Source organism: Hylaeus anthracinus, unplaced genomic scaffold, assembly GCF_026225885.1.
Source record: "Hylaeus anthracinus isolate JK02 unplaced genomic scaffold, UHH_iyHylAnth1.0_haploid 11997, whole genome shotgun sequence".
In the NCBI taxonomy this organism is placed as follows: domain Eukaryota; kingdom Metazoa; phylum Arthropoda; class Insecta; order Hymenoptera; family Colletidae; genus Hylaeus; species Hylaeus anthracinus.
The window spans coordinates 9,257,153-9,278,969 of record NW_026534344.1 but is presented as its reverse complement, the minus strand read 5'-3'; the positions used below and the strand labels follow the sequence as shown (position 1 = coordinate 9,278,969).

The window sequence follows — 21,817 nt, the reverse complement described above, 5'->3', positions numbered from 1 at the left end:
GTAATATACAGAATGAATAATGGTTAAAAACAATTTCAGGCAGTGGTTTCAGACTCGTGGAATCTCCCTACGATATTCTCAGTTTTCGAAAAATATTGTAAAATTATTGACAAATACAATACATGTCTTTTTCCAAAACAAAACTCTTTCTAGCTGGTCAATATTTTTCTTTTTATCAAGAAACGATTGCAACTGTAGATAGATATTTTGTAAACCTTAAAAATATTAATTACTTAGATGGGATAATGATGCTGAAGCATCTCAGTGAAAAATGTATTTCGGTCTCAGTAAATTAAATGGAAAAATTGAAATACATACATGTCGAGAAAGTATTAATGCATACAGTAAGCATTATGTGTGTGTCATTTGTTTTTATCTCTCCTGTTGTTTCGTACGCAGCTCTTTTGTGTAACTGCTGTTTCACGTTGTGCTTAATTATAACCACTGCCTAATTATACACTCGTACAAAAAAAAATAGCGAACACTTTATAAACCCTAAAAATTAGGCTATATTCCACTAGCTGTAAGTCGGCGAAAAATCATCGTAAAAATAATATTAAAAAAGCGTTTTAAAAAAGTAAAAAGAAAAGTCAGAAAAAATCACGGGACAATTTCTAAAAAAGCATTTTATAGGTAACATATTGTAGTTTACACAATTTGAGTTGAACTTTTCGAAATAAAATTTTTTCATTGACTTTTGAGTTGCTAAAAATACGTAATTTTAAGGAACAAAATGACGTGTTACTTTTTAAAACACAAAACAAAAAAACGATAGAAATTTAAAAATCGCATAATAGCACGTTAAAGTTGAAACTTCAAGCTTTAAAACGCTTTTTTAATGTTATTTTTACGATGATTTTTCACCTACTTACAGCTATTGGAATATAGCCTAATTTTTAGGGTTCAAAAAGTGTTCCCTATTTTCTTTGTACGAGTGTACATACTATCGATAACGAGGGTGGTTACTTAATTAAATTTGAATTTAATGTAAAAGAAATGACACCACTTTTTGGTCCGCCTTACCATTTTAGTATTGTTAAATAAATGTACGAGCACTTCTTATAAACAAAAAATGCATTCCAGGACCTCCCGACCCAATAATGCCACTCGGAATACAAAACGGAAACAAATCTCAGCCACTCTTACGGCATATTCCCATTTGTCTTCGGATGGATCATAAAAAGAATGGAGATCTCCGAGCCAATATTTCCATTTCGTTGATCCCGATACACTTCAACCTCCGTGCCCACCGTGCCGGCTTCCAATATTCTCACACGGAGTTCGCTGTGTCTTTCTCCGAACGTATACGTGCGTCAAACACAATAACTCGAGCAGCTTCCGCGAATGAAACAATGCCATCTTCCCATTGGAGTCCGCGGCGACGAAATCTGTTCTCCGCTTTGAAATAGGCAATAGGAACGTCCGATAGATTGGCTGGCGCGTATACAAATCGCTACGAGTTATTGGGTTGCAAAGAAATTGTTCGTTTCGTGAAAGCTCTGAAATAATACACAGGTACTGTATGGAAACTCGATTATTCAAATAATTTTGGGGATATGAGTGTGCTCTGATAACGAAATTTTTGGATAATTGTAGAATGTTTCGTGTGTCTTTTTTATGTTGATCTTCATGTGTGTATTTTAAAGAAAAACAGAACGTAATATTAATTGCATAAATCATGAATAATTAAATTGACATTATAAACTAGCAAATTTTAATTCATACTTCTTATGCATATTATTGTAGCTTTGAAAATAGAGATTATAGAGGATTAACATACGTGTACCTACTTCCTTGTTTCAATCATTCTTACCAAATTTTGCAAGAATAAAAAATGAACAAAATTTAGTAATTTTAGAAACAAGTCTAAAATGCATGGGTCAAATTGACAATCTCAATAGTTCTAGAGTTAAATATAGCTTCTTGACATATAATAAAATTTATGTATAAACTACAGTTAGGCAATAGAGTTTGTGCTATCAACGTATTATTATTTTATCATGACTACACACACTGTCACGTTCCAATCATCTCATACACAATTTCTTTGTCCACTGACATTTCTACATTTTAAATATATTTATAAACCTTCCCATAGCTTGATTATCCACCTGCTAAACAAACAAATTTGTAATACGATAATAAAAAATTAAAAACTGTAATAGAATCGTGATATTCACCCAGAGTCCTACAAAACTGAATATAAGAAATCTGACCACAGTTAGTGGTCGTGTAAGTATAGTAGTGGCTTTCTCATGTAAGCTCCAGATGCAGGGGAAAAAAATCATTAAAACTTTGAAACAGCTTGTTCGTCGAATGCTTGTTGTAACTCGTCAGAAGCACAGGAAATAGGCCAAGTTTGTTGTTTGCTTTTTTCTTTTTCTCCGGCAAGCAATCTATTATGAGTATTAAAATGAAATGAATTGGTTTTGGCAAATATCGATTGTGTTCGTGCACCCGAGTTCCCTTTCCAGTCGGCCTTGGGCTCTATTGCCTTGAAACGGATCCTAAGAGGGCGCAGATTATCTCGGAACTCGTTTCCGACAACGTAAAGAGAACCAACGAAACGGAAGCGAAAGAGGACCACGAGGATGTACATGGCGAATAAAATATCGACTCGTTAAAGGAGAAGACACAGTTCAGGCGGAAACTCTGTTTCCCTGAGCAAATTTTCCACGATCCTTTCGGTCTCAGCATCGACAAAACTGGTGTACTAACGACGCCAAGCGTAATGCGTAAATTCCATTTTTTTATTGGATGAAAGTTTGCTGTTTTATTCAGGGCAAGCGATAATTTTGAAAGTTAAAAAATGAGGTTTTTCAGTAAAACGACTGGCATTTTGGTAAATATCAACATTTCCAAAAATCCTTCATCCACTCAAAGAGTGTTGTCTTTTAATGGAATAGTTTGTTTGGTATGTTTCGGTTAAGACGTTCTCCAGTTATCATTTTATATCGAAAAATAAAAATAAATATTAAGGATATTAAAGATTTGCTGTATCTTATCCATTCTTAAATGTATCTTGACAACAAATTTATACATCAAGTTCAATACTTGCACAGAAATAAGAGACAAAAATATCAAGTTTAATACGCATACAATGAATTCTCAATGAAGTTTTCCATTCCAAAAAAGATCCCTAAAGTACACCTCGCTTTCGCTTGTCCCAGCTTCTTCACGTAATCATACAGTTCTGTACGAAGGTTTTGTACGAACCCGATGGGTATTTCGAAGCAAAATCGTCGCTAACCTATGGATGGACGGGCTATTCGAACGTTTTTGCCCTGCCAGAGGCGGCAAAGAAAATGCAGACGACAGAAGAAGAAAGGACGACGTTAGGGGACGGAGAAGAACACAAACAGAATAGAACAAAAACTCTTCGTTCATGGCGTATTCTCCTGATGCACACCGGGGGTCATATTCCACCTGCTCTCGGAACGTGCATCCAGTGTTACGTGTTCATTTACATAAGCCTCTGTGCGTATGTATGGAGAGACGAGTGCATACGAGGGATTGCACGTGTACGCCGACATGTGCACGCTCCGATACGGATGTGTCGCGTGTATCTACACAGCCATCGTTACGTACACGGTGTCCATCTACGCTAAGTAAAAAAAGGATGGTATGGTCATTTTTCAAAATAGTATGTTAACACTTTATTTACCGGGAGCCTATTTATAGGCTTTTTAATTACAGTATTAAGCTATTCGAATTTATTTACTGTGTTGATGGTTGTTTACTTACAATGATCAGTGTTTGGAAACAGACTTGGTTTTCAATGAACCCGGTAACAGTATGGAGGAATTATTGTCAGCCAAGATTGGCATATGCTACCGTAGAAAGTCCTTTTTTGAATTAAAGACTGTTTCTAAATAGCCCGGTAGATAAAGTGTTAATACAATATATGTTCCTGTGTACTATGACATAAGTAGTTGTATTTCTTGCTAACTCAAAATAATGTTGAAAAGAATATAGAGCAAGATCGTAGAATTGACCATCATGCACCTTTTGTGACGAACCTCTCACAGTTAAACATTTAATTGAAGAATGTTAAGGAATGAAGCACGATCGAGTAGAGTTCAAACTTTTAAATAACATGCAGACGATTCTCAATAATAGAAACGAATTTTGTCAAACCAGTAGATATATTAAAGAAATATGAAATAATGAATAAATTGTAATTGAATTGTTGATATTAACGTGGTCACTAATAACCCTGTAGTTGATGTGACCTTAAACAAAGTAATTAAAAAAAAAAAGATCATAGAATTTGATTAAATTATATTAAATTACAAAACACAATTTAACGTATTCGAACGATGCATAAAATGAAAGACATTCACTATGCATAAATAGTTATAGGCAACTAAAAGATTGTATAAAAGTCAACTTAAAAAGACCAATGTCGATTATTAAAGTAAAAGTTTAAATATTAGAGAAAAGTCAAGTAATGAAAGCGTTTACCCAAGTAACTAGTTACTGACAAATTATAACTTTCATTTGACAAATAATATCTTTATAAATTTTGAACCCGTTACTCAAGATCTTTATTTAGATAAGGATTATGCCCATCTCTGTCCGCTGTCGAGACGATAATTCGCGGAATCCAGCAACGTCGTTCGGTGAAACTGACGTGAGTTCATTAATCGACGCTCGAAGCCCGTTTTATCCTCGTAATTATACAGCTCTCGCAGCTGCGGTTAAATTTATAATCATCTCAGGGTTGATTGAACTCTGACTCTTCTTAAATGAAAATCCAATATAGCTTTCTCAAGCATAGTTTATCATCATGAATGCTTCGACCAGAAGATTTTGATCCTGTTTAATATACACGTCGATCAAAATGAAAGTTTCACCTGAGATAAGAGAAATTTAATTTATGTAGATAAAAGGAACTTTTAGTAAAATAATTACAAAGGCACGACGATAAAATAACGAAAAGTTTTCTCATAAGCAAATAATAGGAAATAATAAAAGTTGTTATTTTTATTATTGTTATAATGTTATTACGACAGAAGTGATTGCGTTGCTAGTTCAATCGGCAATTTAATTAGACGTTTGAGATACGCATTACAAAATCAACTATGTTGTTATTATGTGCACGTTCAAAGGCTATTCAAATACCTGATAGATGAATATTTCATTTACTAATCGAGAATGTAGATAGTTGTAGTAAGTGTGTATTTAAATTGCGTTAGATCGTAAATCATGTTCTTTGAGTCAATCGTTTTTTCTTGAATTTTCTTTTCTTCTATGACATTTCATTAACGGTATTCTATATAACACTTTTATTCCTTTTTTTCCTGTATAATATTTCACTAACGATATTCTATATAACAATGTTTTTTACTTTGAAAAGTCACTTTCAGAAGAGGAAAAAAAGTAGCAGGAACATTTGACAAAGCATATTGTTACTTTTGTCACATATTGGAGAAATATCATGTTTCATAATTAAAATTGTTACTCGAAGGACATTCAAAGCGGCACCATTTCGTCACTATTCAACATTTTGCGAAAAATTCTACGTCATTTTCCCCAGAATATTGTTTTATTTAAGACTTTATAAATCAAATGTGTTTCAAATATATAATCAAGAAAGAAAACGTTCATGCAGCGCGAACCTAACGCGAAAACTACGCATCGCTGAGGTCAATGTTTCAATATTTATTGTAAAACAATTGTCAGTGAAAAAAATATAAAAAGATAGTGTTAAAGTTGGCGCCTTGTCGCTCACCTGTATGTGTCTATGTATGCATATCCGCGGGCTGTAACCAACCGACAAGCATTGTCTGTACATGTTTTTCAAATAGAATATAACGAGCGAGCGAAATACGAGCACATGGAGAATTTGAATTTTCAGTTTTTCTTTAAATAGATTAATTTTTGGCATTTTCATTTTGTTTCACATTTGCTTATACTGTGTGTATATATGTGTATATACATTATAATATGTGTATTTACATATAATATTCTAATGGGGTTCTTCTCAAGCAAAAACACATGGTTGATTCGTCTAAAATACTGAGTTTTATTATTATTTACATAGTGAGTATTTATAGCCTTGTTCCCACTTGTCATACTAACCTAAAATATAGAGAATCAACAATTAAATATTTATGCTTCTATATTCTGTCAAATTACGATTTTATAAAAATCCACACCAGCAGATTTTATACTTAAGGATTTCTATCCACTTATTCACTCCCAATGCTCAATTCAATTAATTTTAATTACTTTCCAAGTTTCACCGTCACTCTATCTGTTTATCAATTCACCTGTCCAGTCTCGACCTCTCCCGAGCATGTACGACTCATCAACACATACACGAAGCTTACATACATATACATAAATAAAGAGAATAGTGATATATAACAGATGTGTTCCCACACAAATTTCATATAACCTTAGTTTCAGCATTATTCGATAGTATGAAGAAGTCTTGTTTCAATATTCCTTACCATTTCGACAAAAATAATTCTCGAAAATCGGCAGCTTTTCAGTGATTCAAGCCAGAACACCTTCTTAAAAAGTCAAATATACAGACAATCTACTGTCCGCGACCGGTCCTCGGTGATCGGTGACGCAATAAAAGAGGACACCCTGTACATATGTACATCGTTGTCCCCAGTGTATTTCCTGTGGAACGTCGACGGACATATGTGGCACACGTTCTCGTGCACCGCGCACGTGACACACGGCGGCCGTGATTCGACAGCACGCGAGCCAAGCTGCATCCACAGGCGAACGCACCCTGTGCATTTGCCAACTACACCCATAAACTCTCGTAGAGCTCGCGCGAGCGTAACGAATGGTCTGAAATGGGGATGCACACCCGGTGGTCGCCGTGTACACGTTATAAGCGTTATAGGCAACGCCATAGCGTGAAATGTAATTAAACGCGCGTTGGTATGAATCGACGGGGACTTTTCAATGCAGTTTTGATGCAACTTTGATTGCGTGTCGGTACGAGTTACCCGTGCGGGTTCGAATTAAGCGCTTACATATTGAAAATTTTGGAAGAAACCGTTTGGAGATTCGTTTATTTATTAGTACTGCTACTTGATGGTACCTTTTCGGTGTATTGCAGTTTTTAGGAAATTTTGATTGAAGAAGAACGTTGAAGAAGAACGTTGGGAATATTTGTGCTTGATTATTTATTAACATTACTATTCGAAGAAACCTTTGAATTGTAATTTCAATGCAATTTTGATTACATGTCTATTCGATACTCCCCTATGAAATCAAACTAAGCATTTGAAAGAGAAAGTTTTGAAAGACTACACTTTGGGGATATTTATATTTGTTTATTTATTTACTCGTATTGCCACTTGATAATGGCTTTTTATTGCTCTCTTGAGCATGTTTAAATTTAATGTCAGTACGATTTACATCTCCAAGTACAAATTAAACATTTATAAAAAAAATTTCGATAGTGAATGATAGAAATATTCGTATTTATTTACTTGTTTATTAGTAATACTACTTTATGGTAGCTTTTCAATGCACGTTTCACGCAATTTTGATTGTATAAATATGTACTTTTTTACATACTTATTTGTACTACTACTTGGTACATAAATAGTAATTCTGTTTATTAGTAATCCTATCAAAATTATGTACATAGATACAACATGCAATGTGTAATAAAACACATTGCTTGAACTCCCAGGTAGTCTTTCTATTATTTTTTTATTTAGCACATACATTCCACCTCTTCCAAGTATTTTATATTTTAAGTTTCTCTAATTGCAATATTTTTTGCCTCGTTCAGAATATACTGAAGTGACTTTAAGTGGTCGAATCTTATACGTGGTTATGCAACGATCGCTAGATGCTCGATGAGTCTTCTGATTGGATAAAGAAGCCGGTAACATTTGATCGAATTTTTCGCCACTTTGCGTATCTCGGATTTCGCGTAATTTCCTATCAAAGTGGGCCGGAAAATCGCGTTCAAATAGACAATTTCCGAGTTCTCGTACGACACAGGCGCGCGCCACCGTCGAGTGTTATGCACGCTTGATACTAGCGTCGAATTCGATTAACGTCGACGACTCGATGAACTCGCCAACAGAAACGGAAATGACGGCATTGGTCGTACAACCGACGGGCTAATCGAAACGTTTCGTATTTCGCTACGCCGATTTTCCACGGTTTCCTTCCACGGATTGTTTACCCAGTTATTTCCATCCTTCTGCTTTCCATCTATATTTCGCGACGCTGGGTATTTTGTAATAATTCTCGTCACGTTGCAATTTAGCCGTGAATGGATATCGTTACAACGCGTCCCGCCTGTCGCCTGGGTTATTTGAAAAAGCTTACAATGTAAATCACCCGCGTGCGACGCGTGCATATACGAATATAGCGATGCGGATTAATTTCGTCACATTTAATTGCACGTTCAATTTTCGAATTGATGAGAAATTTCGAACGTGCGCGAAATTAACACGCATAGTACTGTACAATGTTTTTAAGTGAAAAATTATAAATTTTCATTCGTGAAAATGCCAAATGGGGAGTATGCATTTTAAAAGGCAGTTTTCAATATGCTTCTATTAATGATGATATTAATCGCATGCTTTTCGTTTTATTTGGTTGTGAAATGTACAGTACAGTGCAAAAGTGTAGGGCTACTATGAGAAGCTAGCATTACACTTGGATGAATCTATGTTAAAGAAATAAACGTAATGTATATTTATTATTACGCTTTATATACGGTAGTATACTACGTATATATATATATATATATATATATATATATAAAAGAATTGTAAATAATTATTTAGAAGATTTAAAGGAGTCCAAAAATGTGGATTTCCAAATAAAATTAAGTGGTAAAGCAAAATAATTGATTAAAAAATACAATTTACATTGAATTGAATGGGGTTACAAGTGGTGTATCCATCTTATAGAATAATCCTCAAATAATGTCATTTAAAAGAACGAAACGCTATATCTCAAAGATTTCTGCGTGAAATGAATCGAAAAAATGACCACATGTACTTCAAAACATGCCCAAAATGTTGTCACAGTTAGGAAGAAAATTAGGGAGACTTTCCTCCGTAAAAAAAATCCCGAAACACTTAATATTTCCTCCAAATGTGACTTCTCTCTTAAATGAAATCGTATTTATTTTTATTCATAATAAAATAGCATTTGTCTACGAGTATAAACTAATAATACCTCGCAAACGGAAAGGACTGCACCTAAAACGAACAAAGTTGCGATCGCATAGAGAGCAGCAATTCGTGTGTTCCGTTAAGGGTGTAATCGTCCGTGCTCGACAAACGCGATCACTGCTAAAAACAATCTGGAGTGTCATTTGGTGGTCGTGATTGCAAACGACCGAGTCGGATTCCCTTGCATTACACGGTTTCGGTCTTTATGCGGTCGGATTACAGGATGCGGTGCAAGCACATTGTGCTTTCGAACGTGCCGCTGTGGACATGGCCTAATGGAACGTCCGAGATTAACCGGAGCTGCTGTGGCCAGACGAATCGCGTCGGTTTCGTTAATCCTTTAACCGAATCCGCGTTCTCTTAATGATTTACCGTCGGCAAAGGACACTACACGCGCCAGTTAGCGGAAACGAAATCGTCTAGGAAATAATTCAGTTTTAACTAAGCTCTCTTTTTCATTCGTAAGAGGACTTCTGGGATCTCGACTGAGCCTGCGTGCTTGTGACTATTATTTATAACTAATTTGATTTTTTTGCAAGTACTAACTTTTTTGGCGTTGTTTTTGGTACTTTCCCCCCTCTGGTGGCGCTGATACAAATACTGTGACGCGACAATAGTTCATGTACCACCGGTGGTACATCCCGTCGAGAACGTGTTAATGTATTAATTAATTATTAATGTATTACTTGAACTTAATAAAGGTAACAAAAAATATAAAATACTTCTTCATGTTACGCTTACATATTGAGCAAAATAATTGTGTCCCGAGAACATGAAAGATCGAAAATGTAATTATAGCTTTCATTGGACGCATATATGCGTAAATGTTATAATTATTGTTGCATTACCCAACGAATTAAAATTGGTAAGCAATCTATTGTAGTATATACTATTTTAATACAAGGTACAATAAAAACAAATTTTTCTAATATTTTCTACAAATAACGTTATTCTCCCAGCGTGACTACAAATTTATTTAATTAGAATCTGACAAATTTTACGTTCAAAGGGATTTAAAATGACCCCAGAGGTCAAAGTTCAGAGACAGAAATCATTCCAGGCACGAGTTAATCGCTTTCTGTACAGTGGATAAGTGTTTCTAGAATCGATAACAATCGCGACGATTTCGTTCGAACTTGCGTGTACTGTCGTGTGCTCTAGCGCCTGAAATAAACATACTTTTTCTATTAGATGACGTCGTTCAACCATCGTCGAACGATTTACGAGAGAACGTCGCGTGACAAAAATTTGGGAAGACCTTGTGCCAAGTTGTATACTCGACAGTTTGAATTGTTTAAATTCTTGGATCTACTTCTTGGAAAAACTTGAGTATTGCGATTTGTATACACGGAGTGTTGCCTAGTAAACCCTAGATATTAAAATTAATTGAAATGTTGGAGAAAATGTATACAAGCACATAGAAATTATTTTGATAATATATACGATATTTGGAAAACATTAAGTGTAATTAAAGTTTTATTTATATAAGCGACATTTTATACGAACCAGTCTGATACAGCCTGTATATTCGTGTATGGTTTGTTAGAAAATCTTCAAATTTAGTATGGCGACTTTCACGGGAGATTAATGGCATTCAATTTTGTTTTTAAATAGATGAGGAAAAGGTTAACCATATGATTGTATTTTCACTTCTTTATCAAATTTTAAAGAAAACTGTATGCAATCAAACTCATAGCCTCCTATTTTAGTGTACGTCACAGAGGTGGGTTATCAAAAAACCATGAAATTTGGTACGGTGACTACTATAAAACATCCGATTTTTGAACAATTTTATGAAGGTTTGACGAAATATGCATGTAGTGCAATCGAACCTCGGTATATTGATGTCGCTGAATTCATAAAATGGAAAATAACTTTATGTTCTTTCGGTGATAAATAAAATTCTGTACTCCTTGATCAGAACCGTTTTTTTTCCTCGCATTCATGAGTTCCACGTTCGAAGTCATTTCCACGACCATGGCAAAGCAACGAAGCGATCGACGGCTCGATCGCGGCTCTTTATGGAGCGAGGCCAAACGGTTGGAAACGATACGCCTCGAATGTCGCAGGAAACGCCGCGCCGGTCGGGTCGACGAGGAACGAGGATTATCTACCGGTTCCGCGTTCGTCTGGACGGCCCTTAGTCGATGGCGCTTCGAGACGAGCGACAAGTCTAAATGAATCTGTCTCCCGCAAACAATACGTTTCCTCCGCGCGCTGGTATCCGCGCGAACGCCGCTCGTCTGCGAAGGATTTCAATGGACCAGTTTTCATGAATCCTATCGGCGGCCCGCAGAGTCCGACACGTTTCACAATGCAGTCGGCGTCCGCGGCTCGCTTGAAAAACCGTTTTCCCCTGACTGCAGCCACGTTACCGCGTTTAAACGACTCCTTCATCCAGCGACATTTAAATCGCGGTCAAGCGAGGTACGCGTTTGCGAAGCTCGGCTGAAATTAAAACCCTCGATCGGGAGAGAAGAATCTCGCGTCCCGTCCGATCTTCATTGGAAATCAAAACCGTAAATTTCCTGTCACGATGCAGCATGAAATGATGGGCCGCTCAACGTTTCTGTTTATGTTTGGATATATGCGCGAAAATTGATATATTAGGCGTAGAAAGTAATTCTGTGATAATGGATATATTAGGCGTAGAAATTAATTCTGTGATAATCGATATACAGGGTGTCCCAAAAATGTTAGAGGTCCTTGAAAGGGGTGGTTCGGGAGGTGATTTGAAACAACTTTTTCCTTTGCAAAAATGTCAGATGGGGTTTCGTTGAGGAGATATTAACGGAAAACGTCGACCAATCAGAGCGCGCGGATACCGGTGGACCGGCCGCGGTAGCGAAGGCTACGAGCTAAGCGGCCGTGCTTGTACGCGAACAAGTGACTCAACGTGCATCGAAGGCCATTGACGCGGCCGCTTACCTCGTAGCCTTCACTACCGCGGCCGCTCCACCGGTATCCGCGCGCTCTGATTGGTCAGTGTTTTCCGTTACTATCTCCACAATGAAGCCTCGGAGAACATTTTCGCTAAGGAAAAAGTTGTTTCAAATCACCTCCCGAACCACCCCTTTCAAGGTGTTACAACATTTTTGGGACACCCTGTATTAGATGTAGAAATTAATTCTGTGTTTTTCTAAGGTAAACACATTTATTCACGAAGAAAAAACCATACAACTTTTAATCTTCCCTCAACCATTCATTCAAAAACAGCATATATTGTTGTAAAAAGAAATGTAGAAACAATCTGTGTCTTTTATTACTATGAAGGTTGGTACTTTAACCAACTTTATGGTCGTATGCCTGCTCTCATCCACCTCAGCAAAGAATCGTACTAATTTTATATTGTATTCCGCAGACAAAAGATTTGGGCCATTAGACGATAGTAATTTACTGTAAATATTAGTGCAATAATAGATTAATAGAAAGTGATCTATAATATGTGATAAGAACGTTGGTAATTAAGCTGTTATATTTGAAAATGGAATAAGTCCACTTTAAAAACAAAAATGAGTTAATTTATGCATATACTTCGTAGAATTCTAACTAATATTCTACAAATTCTATGCAAAAATCTCTTAACATGTATAGTCTCGTTACGCTGTAAAACTTATAAACGTAAAAGATTTTATAATCCTACTTCTAAGAAATTACGAAATCAAATAGACCATCGCAATCCAAAAGAAACTTAGAAAAATAGGTTAAAGATAAGATTAATTTATTATCGATACTTACCTAATACAACTATCGTCAATTAATACAAACTGGTCAAAGGTTAGGTATTCCAAGAACAAAAGATTTTATCAAGTAATTACTGGCAATTCCTTATCTTTATCATATTTTTCTGCAATAATTGTTACAAAATCACGATGACTAGCTTGATTTCTTAATTGTCTAGGAAATAAAAATACAAAACTTTTTGAATCGCTACGTACACGTATGTTTAATGTTTGGTATTTTTACATGAAATGTCAGATATCAATACCAGTATTTTGTATAGATAATACACGTTTATTGTATGAAAATGATAAAAAATATTTTAAGCTATTCTAAGCTATACATTTTTCACATCTCTCTGGCAATTTGTGGATGATATGCCAATTCATCTCCTATGCTTCGTATTCGTATTCATATTCGATCAACACCTATTTATTTATGCGTATATTTTGCTATTTCAGCGAACAATAGTTTATTTACTTCAAAAGGGTTACATAAGCACCTGATGCATCATACACGATACATCTCTACAAGATTCGCTTAAGTTTTGATCTCATACATCGATAAACAAGTAATAACCACTTTCCCTTCGCAACTATGATGTTTATTGTTAGTACAACATATTATAGACTATTATCGAGGCCGATGTACTATTTGCAATCATTATACTTCAAATGTTTATGTAAATTCATATCTTTACATACAAAAATGAAGAACAGGAACATAAATTAAAGTACGTTTTGAGTTCTAAACGTTATAACGTGTATTTAGTACATTTATGCATTTATTTGTTGGGTTGTCTGAAAAGTCTATGCCGATTTTTGGTAGGTGGTACAGGTCCGAATATATTCTAATGGTTATAGAACAAAATGTCACCTATGTAATTCGATAAATATATATCAAAATTCAAATGTGCCTCTGAATTTTTTTTTAAAATTGACACGAACTTTCTGGGCAACCCAACACATTCTATTTTAAATTTGTTATAAATGCATAAATATCCGCAATAAGTAATCACGTTCACAGTGATTTCTCCCATGGTGAAACAGATGTGAAACCAAATCTGAATAATTTTTAAATTGGAGTTACTTTTGTAATTCAATTATAATTGCAATAAAACAGTCTGCAATAAAAAAAACCGAAATACCATTCACTGCGTTAACACCGCCTCGGATTCTTACGTTTCCCGAGACGTACATACGATCACTCCAAGGTAAGATAGGTAAGCAATATTATTAGAAAAGTCTTTGATCTACCCGTGTGCAAACATCGCGTCGTTCCCGTCTCTCGTTTCTGAAAAATCCACAGCGGTAACATCTTCGGTTTTCGTAAACATTCTCTAAATACGCAACTCGCCGAGTGACAGCTGATTTTCCGGAGAGATCTTCCGCGGTTTGCGCGAATACCGTACAAATATAGTCTCACGAAAGTATTTCAACACTTAGTACGAAATACATTATTAATTATAATAGGTATATTATAAAACATTTACTGAAATATTATTATATAGGTAAAGTTTCAAACATTACTTCTGCACAACATTATTTCTGGATAATTCTGGATGCACATCTTTATTACAATTCTGTTTAACTATTGTTGCATGCTTTTGTAGCAGAAAGTTTTGGTTTTTTTTTTATTTCGCGGAGCAAAGCTCTTTTTTCCCCTTTCGGTTAATTTCTTTGATCGGCCTGAACGGTATTTATTTATTTTTCAAAGTTCCTTCAGATGTCGATTTTTTAATAATATAATGCATTGTAGATCTATTTATATTTAATCATTTACTTATTTCACCATACGTCTTTCCTTCTTTACGCCACACGACAATTAATTTTCTCTTACTTTCAGGAATTTCAGATGTTTTAGGACACATGATCAATATCGTACTATTTCACAATGAATGCTAAACTCAGGCTGACAAATGTATGTACGATGATGCCTAACAACAATCAATGTTTACACTTAGTGTCCGAACAACTGAGTTTTCATTGATTCTTGAAACTCATTCTTGTGTGTTCAAATACTTTTGTGGCTTCAGCAATCTTTATGTTTACAAGAAATAATTCAAATCTATTGTTTACATATTTCGATTCGTTTGAAACTTTACCTGTATAATCTGCAGAATCGTATCTCCTTACAGTGTTAATAATATTTCAGTAAATGTTATATAATATACCTATTATTGTTACGGCGTGAGCAAAATAACTGAGTTGTATTTGAAAGAACGTCTTTCTGGTATGCTCACTTCGGATGTGAACGTTAATGACAACCGACTCGATTAAACTATTGAAGTAGTAGAACTGGAATGAGTGTTTAATACTTTTTAACAAATAACTAACTTTATTTTGGTAAATGCAGCAGGTTTCTACAAGTTAGTTAACTTAGTGGTGGTTCGTGAGAATCTGCTCTTCTCTTTTGGAGTGACAATTGAAGATACCTCGGTGTATCTCTCCTACTTTCACTTGTCACGGCTACATTCTCAAAATGCACCCTGATTGGTGCTTGGTTTATAAACAAGGCCCAATCAGGGTACCTAGAGTCCCACACCACCCTCGTAGGTACGCCTTCACCAGCGGTTCTGGAGGCAAGGGTGGGTGGTTACCTGGTGTCTTGCGGAAGGGCACTGCCACTCATGGATTTTTCCCAGTTTACAACACAAACAGCAGCTGACGATCGGAACCACGTGAAATTCTAAAGACCTCATCGACGGTCGCAACTAGATTGATATTGACGGCAATATCAGCATAAACTCAAAAACAGCATAGCTTCGCGAGCATGTTATAAACTATTGTTGGCCTTCCGTTTAGTGGTTTATGTCGCTCGAAAGGTTCAGACTCTATGGCAATTCTAACTGTGCATCTATAGAAAGGCAAAATGTTTGAAGCCATTTACGAAGTAACAATTATAATTAATAAATTATTTCGTACTAAGTGTTCAAATACTTTCGTGAGTCACTGTAAATAACAAAAGAGAGCGCCAGATAAATGCGGACAATTTGGGCGATCGGCGACCGTCGATCGAGGAAACTTTCCGAGGACGACCCCCGAGATATTTCCGTGCTATCTCTGCCCGCGATAACGCGACAGGGGGTTGATGGGAAACGAACGATAGTCACCGGAAATAACTAATTTATCAGGACTAGAATGTCCTGGTAGTCTCCCGGCTGTCGCGTGTCCGACGTGTATCCGTGAAATTCGGAATATCGAGAGAAAGCGACTCGTCTCCGGCATCTCTCACCTGTCAGTTCGTCGAAGGTCTAAAAATACGAGCGTAGGTATACCTACGTCTCCACAATCGATCATGGTGCAACGTACCAGACGATGCCGCTTCGCGAGACGCGAGCAACTTTTACGAGAGAATCCGTCATCCGCGAATGTACCACGTTTTTGCGTCCGCGACGCGTAACTTCGTGCAAGTAATTTTTTCCCAACCGCGGAATACGACGAATATTCCGACAAACAATTTGGAACTAAGCGACGTTTCGCGGTTTAAAAGTTGGCTTAACACGTTGTCAGCCGGTAGGATAAAATTATGCTTCGCTCAGACACAGGCGTTATTCAGCCGGAATGGTGAAATTGTGCTTCATCCATATTTACGTCCTTTAGTCCGTGGGTTAGAATTACTGTCGGCATATACGGCACGTGTGGCAACGTACACAATGATTCGAGTAGTATGCAAAGGAGGTGGGAAACTTTTGAAGCTTCTTTGAGCTACGTTTTATAACTTTTCCAGGCCTCTCCAAGGACCTCCAAATTGGAAGCTGGTACATTTATGTCGAATTTTTCTTTTCTTTTCTTTTCTTTTCTTTTCTTTTCTTTTCTTTTCTTTTCTTGGTAATTATGTAAATTATATAAATACCTAATTTTTTGGATTATATTTATTCTACGTTTCTATAAATTAGTTATTTTATGAAGGTATTGTCGATGTACGAATACTTTCTAACACACTGTATATACGTGTCCCTTTTTAGGTACATAATTATATTGTACATATTCATACATGTATACATATCCCAACGATATGTTTATTGTATGAATTGAATAATATAATTATAGTTCACATTATCTTACTGTTTTTGTTTAATTTAGCATTAAACGCGTTATCATAATGGGAAATAATAAAGACAGTGAAATATGTACCGATTATTAGATTTTTCAACTGTTGTTAGCAGTGATAGAGAAAGAGACTATAGCAACTTCAGTAATTCTAGCGACTATACACATAGTGAAGTTGTTACACCTAAAATAAGACAGAAACAATGAAAATTAAGATGTTAATTGAATGCTCGTTGATAGTTCACCGTTTCTTAAAATCATTTTGTAAAAATTCTAAAGTAAATATTTCATCAAAGAATGTAAACAATGTTGTTAATGTTTGCAAACGACACAAAAGGGTTATAATAAGAAATCTATGGAATGAGTATCCGTTACTGTCGAAAATGTGTGGAATATTAATAGTAATGGTAAAGATTAGAAATGAAAAAATAAATCAATTTCGTCAGCTATGAAAAGTTTTGCATTTCATTTCATAAACGATCCAAACTTTTTCATACTACTTTTCTTTAACAATTTTCTCATGAAATATATAACTATTATATTCTTTGATAAAATTAAATGTCGCTGACTACACATGGTATTTTGTAGATGTAAGTAGTGACTGACAACGCGCTAAGATCGACCCACGCGTGGCGTTGTATTACGTTGATCGATGTGAAAGATAAATGATTATAGTCGCCATGATGTGTCAACTTGGGAGGTAGGTACACAGCGGGCCTGAAATAATAGTGATGTCATTATTGTCAATGTTCATTCTAACGTTTCGATCATTTTCTGCAATTCTCCTTAGAAGCAACGTTAACGAATAAAAGTGCAAATAGAAAACACGAGCTTAGACTTATGACTTACGTATTTCCTTCTTAATAGACACTTATTTGTTTTAACTAATTTAATTTGTATACGTAACTTATTGTTGCATATACAATTTGTATATAGTCTGTATATAGTTTGACGTAAGATAATTTTAAATACAGTAAAATTCGATAAAACTGTTTAATAGACACCTCTTAATAGACACTTATTTGTTTTAAAGATTTCAAGAGAATAAAATATTAGAAACATTAATATATCAAAAGATTTTTTCAAAATGATGTTTTCCAAATTTGTTTAGCATGAAAAACCATATGAGAATAAATGTTCTCATAATTTTATCTAGAAAATTACTGATACTGATTTTTACATGAATATCTCCTGTTAGTATATCTCTTTTGACACTAATTATAAGAGCAAGCATTTGCGATATACATACACGCGTAGTTGCGACTAACAAGAGCATGGATAATAATACAGGTTATAAAATTATCATTCGCGTCTCAAATAAGGATGCCCACTTTTTTGTACGTCTATTTTTAGAGTTTTATACAGAAACAATTTTAAGGATTCAATGATACTTAACATGAGATAACATGGAATAAATAATTTATGGTTAATGGCTATTATCTCAAACACGTGGTACTATATTTATGCCATCAAAAGTCTCCCGTATGAATATTGTATTTTTTGACGTAGACATATGTGCAAACAGAATATTAAATGTAGATACACGCAATGAACAAAAATATTCCTTATGACAAATACGTATAGTAGATGAAGACGTGATGTTTACGCAGCATAAAACTACAAATTTAACCAAAAGTGAACACGTCATCCTCGTGAATCATCTAAAAGTTTCAATGAAACGACGAAAGCACAAAAAATACTTAAGTCTTGTTCTCTTAATTGTTTCCTCGTTACGGAATTGCATTGTTAACGGTTAGTGCTATATTTAATTTCGTTTAATCGTCGAGTGACTTGCAAGTAAAAAAAAAGAATAGCGATCCGCTTAACGAAAGCGGCTTAAAACTTAACTTGTCGTAATTACGAATCGCGCCTGTATTTATCGAGCAAAATAATTTTCACAAACTAATCTCAGCCTAGCACCTTCTACTTGGAATATTGCCTCCATACCGGTCCGATGATTTCCCGTCGTGAACGATGGCAAGAAAAATTCGAAGGAAGTAGAATTCCGAAGGTAGTAAATTTCCAAGCAATTGCGTCCCGATTGTCAGACGCGTGTCAGCGGCTCGCGTGCTTCTAATGCCCAAGAAAGTTTCCACGCACGGAAAATACCGAATCATGGTGGTCGGCACGCACATGGCGTAGAGAAAAATCAGATAAGAGCTGCGCATGAATTACCCGACACGTACGACATTGTGAATCACGCGAGAAAATTGCTTCTCGTACGCGCGTCATTAACGCGTCTCCGGATGATTTAGTGCCGCATCGATCAATATCGGCTGATGACCGCGTAGAGTAGAGTACCGCGTCGGTGGCGTTCCTTAGCAAGAAATTAAAGCAGAGAAATGAACTCCTTGTGTCTGTAAGAAACTTTATCGAGAAGGAATATAACGCTCTTAATTGGTGTATTCTAGCGTAAACCTTTGAGGAAAAATTTTTCTTTCTTTTTTATATATTCCTAACCTTTTAGCCTATAACATCGTCTACGTGGTACGGGGCGGAAACGAGAACCACGTGTCAAAGACATCTTTTGAAAGCTTCTTCATAAAGAGGATAAACGAAATCCTCAAAGAGAATAATTCCATATTTTATTTCAAACTTTTCAAAGTGTCGAACGAGGCACTTCGTTAAAACAATTTTATAAAAATGGTTAAAAAATTGGTGATCTAAACTGAAATTATTTTTATTTGGTACTTTCGTGTCTTCCGTTGACTAGTTCAATAGTTCTCATTTTTTAGGTAAGTAGAAATAACGAGTCGTAGGCATGCTGGACCATATCTCCATGACATGCAAAACTCAAACCTCCGTCCGTTTTTTTTAATACATGTTCATATGTGATTTTTGAGTATCCAGCTCTCAATCTAGCCATTATTATTTTTTCTCTCCTGATCATATCGCTTTGGGGTATTTATTGGTAAAAGTCGCGTGTAACATTGTGAGTTTTTGTTCTTTTGTTATTCCATATTTTATTCCATTCCTTTTTCGATGTGCGTTGTATCTGTGTAATGAAGTCTTGGTACGAGATCGTTACATATTTTATTCCATAGACATATGAAAATGTAGACCGAGCCTTTGTACGAGGGGCAACTGAAAATCGCGGCGAAGGGGAACGTATCCGACTTCGACTATTTTCGTAATCACTCAGGAATGTTCGGCTTTTCGTAGTTGCATATTGCAATCAGTGATTTTCAATCTGTTTTGTTTTCTAAAAATTGAAATTAATATTAACCATTCTGTAACATTATTTTGGTTATTTAATATATTCTTGTTATTATTATGCACATACAAGAATATATTAAATAACCAAAATAATGTTACAGAATGGTTAATATTAATTTCAATTTTTAGAAAACAAAACAGATTGAGGATCACTGATTATCAGTTACCCCTCGTATAAAGGCTCGATCTAAATTTCCATATGTCTATGTTTTATTCTATCCTAATTTCCTACATATGTTATATCCATCTACGTTATTACACAACGTTGCATGTCATAACCGACCAATTAGCATACGATTACTTTCACAAACTAACAGCCACCGCATGCGTCGAGGCGACAAACGTAAATAGAACCCGCAAAAGGGCCCCAAGCAGAAAAGGTTAAGAAACTCTGTGCTAACCGTTACGACGCGAATTGATTTACTCGCCAGCTCGAAATTCGCTTCGCTCCGAAAGAACTAAAGCGTGCACGCCTCAATAGAGGGACACTTCGAATGATACGGCCGACCAGTTTCTCGTTACAAGCTTTCGTAAGAGTTTCAGGCGTTACGTTATCCGCTTATTAACATTAGGCGGGCTTAGGTGAATTATGGTCGGCTGAGATAGCTCGTCGAGCGACGGTTTTATTGCCGGCCACTTTACGATCCAGTAAAATAACAAGTGGCGCGTTAAACGCGTGTAAATATTCTACGCGTGGCGCACGAAACGCGCGGGCACATTGTGTTCTTTTCGTTAGTGCGCCGACTTCCGGATTCGCACGATAAATTCGCCCAGTGTACCGTGCGCCGTTCGTGCAACGCGAATTTCTCGGCAATGCTGCTCGAAAATCGCCGGGGAAAACAGGAAAGACATCTTACAAGCTAGAAACGAACATGTACAACGCTTAAAATTACGACGTTACACGCAACGATTCTTAATTGTTGCAAAGTAAGCAAAATTTGGAGATAAGCTGAATAAAGTTGAAATTTTCAAAATTAGATGTGACGGTTTTCACTGTCTCAATCGAGCTGTTAATTGTTTACTTTTCGACGTTCTGTCTTGGAGTCGTTGATTGACCAGTCACTATTTTAATTTACTCAATTAATACGTGAGTGAAATTAACGAAATGTAGTATATAAACTGCTGGGATGATTTCCTTCAAGCAAAATATTTTTACTGAAACGAAAAAAATTTTTACAATTTCAAAGGTATGAGAATAATTTTGTTAAAGTTGAATTAAGTTAAATATTGAATTAAGAGGGTATAGAAAATATCTAATTTTATGGCCATTACTGTCAAACATTAAATATTCTCGTTATTTTCTATTACAACATTTTTGGGAAAGAAATGATTACGCCTTCTGTGCACTAAATTCTATTATTGCCAAGGATAAGTTCTTTAATTAAAGAAAAATTTAACGCTAAACCTACCGACATTTCATTTGTACCTGTTTTTACTAAATTCAATAATACATCTGTCAATAATACAATAACACAAAACAATTGTATATAATATATAAATTGTATACTGTATACAAAAGTTTTAAACCTGTCATTTAACCGGTCGTAGTAGGTTTAATGTTACCACTACATTTACGGAAATTTATCAGATTTTTATTATTGAAGTAATGCTTTAATAAGCGAGTCGATATACTAAAATTAATTGGGAGACTTG

At 35.6% G+C, this 21,817-nt stretch overlaps 1 protein-coding gene across 3 annotated transcripts in view; it reads right to left on the bottom strand.

Annotated features, from left to right (window-relative positions):
• The window catches only part of LOC128889465 (serine/threonine-protein kinase 25), a 240,027-nt gene that overhangs the window by 152,402 nt on the left and 65,808 nt on the right, over positions 1-21,817 (bottom strand). The gene's annotated exons all lie outside the window — the stretch shown is intronic.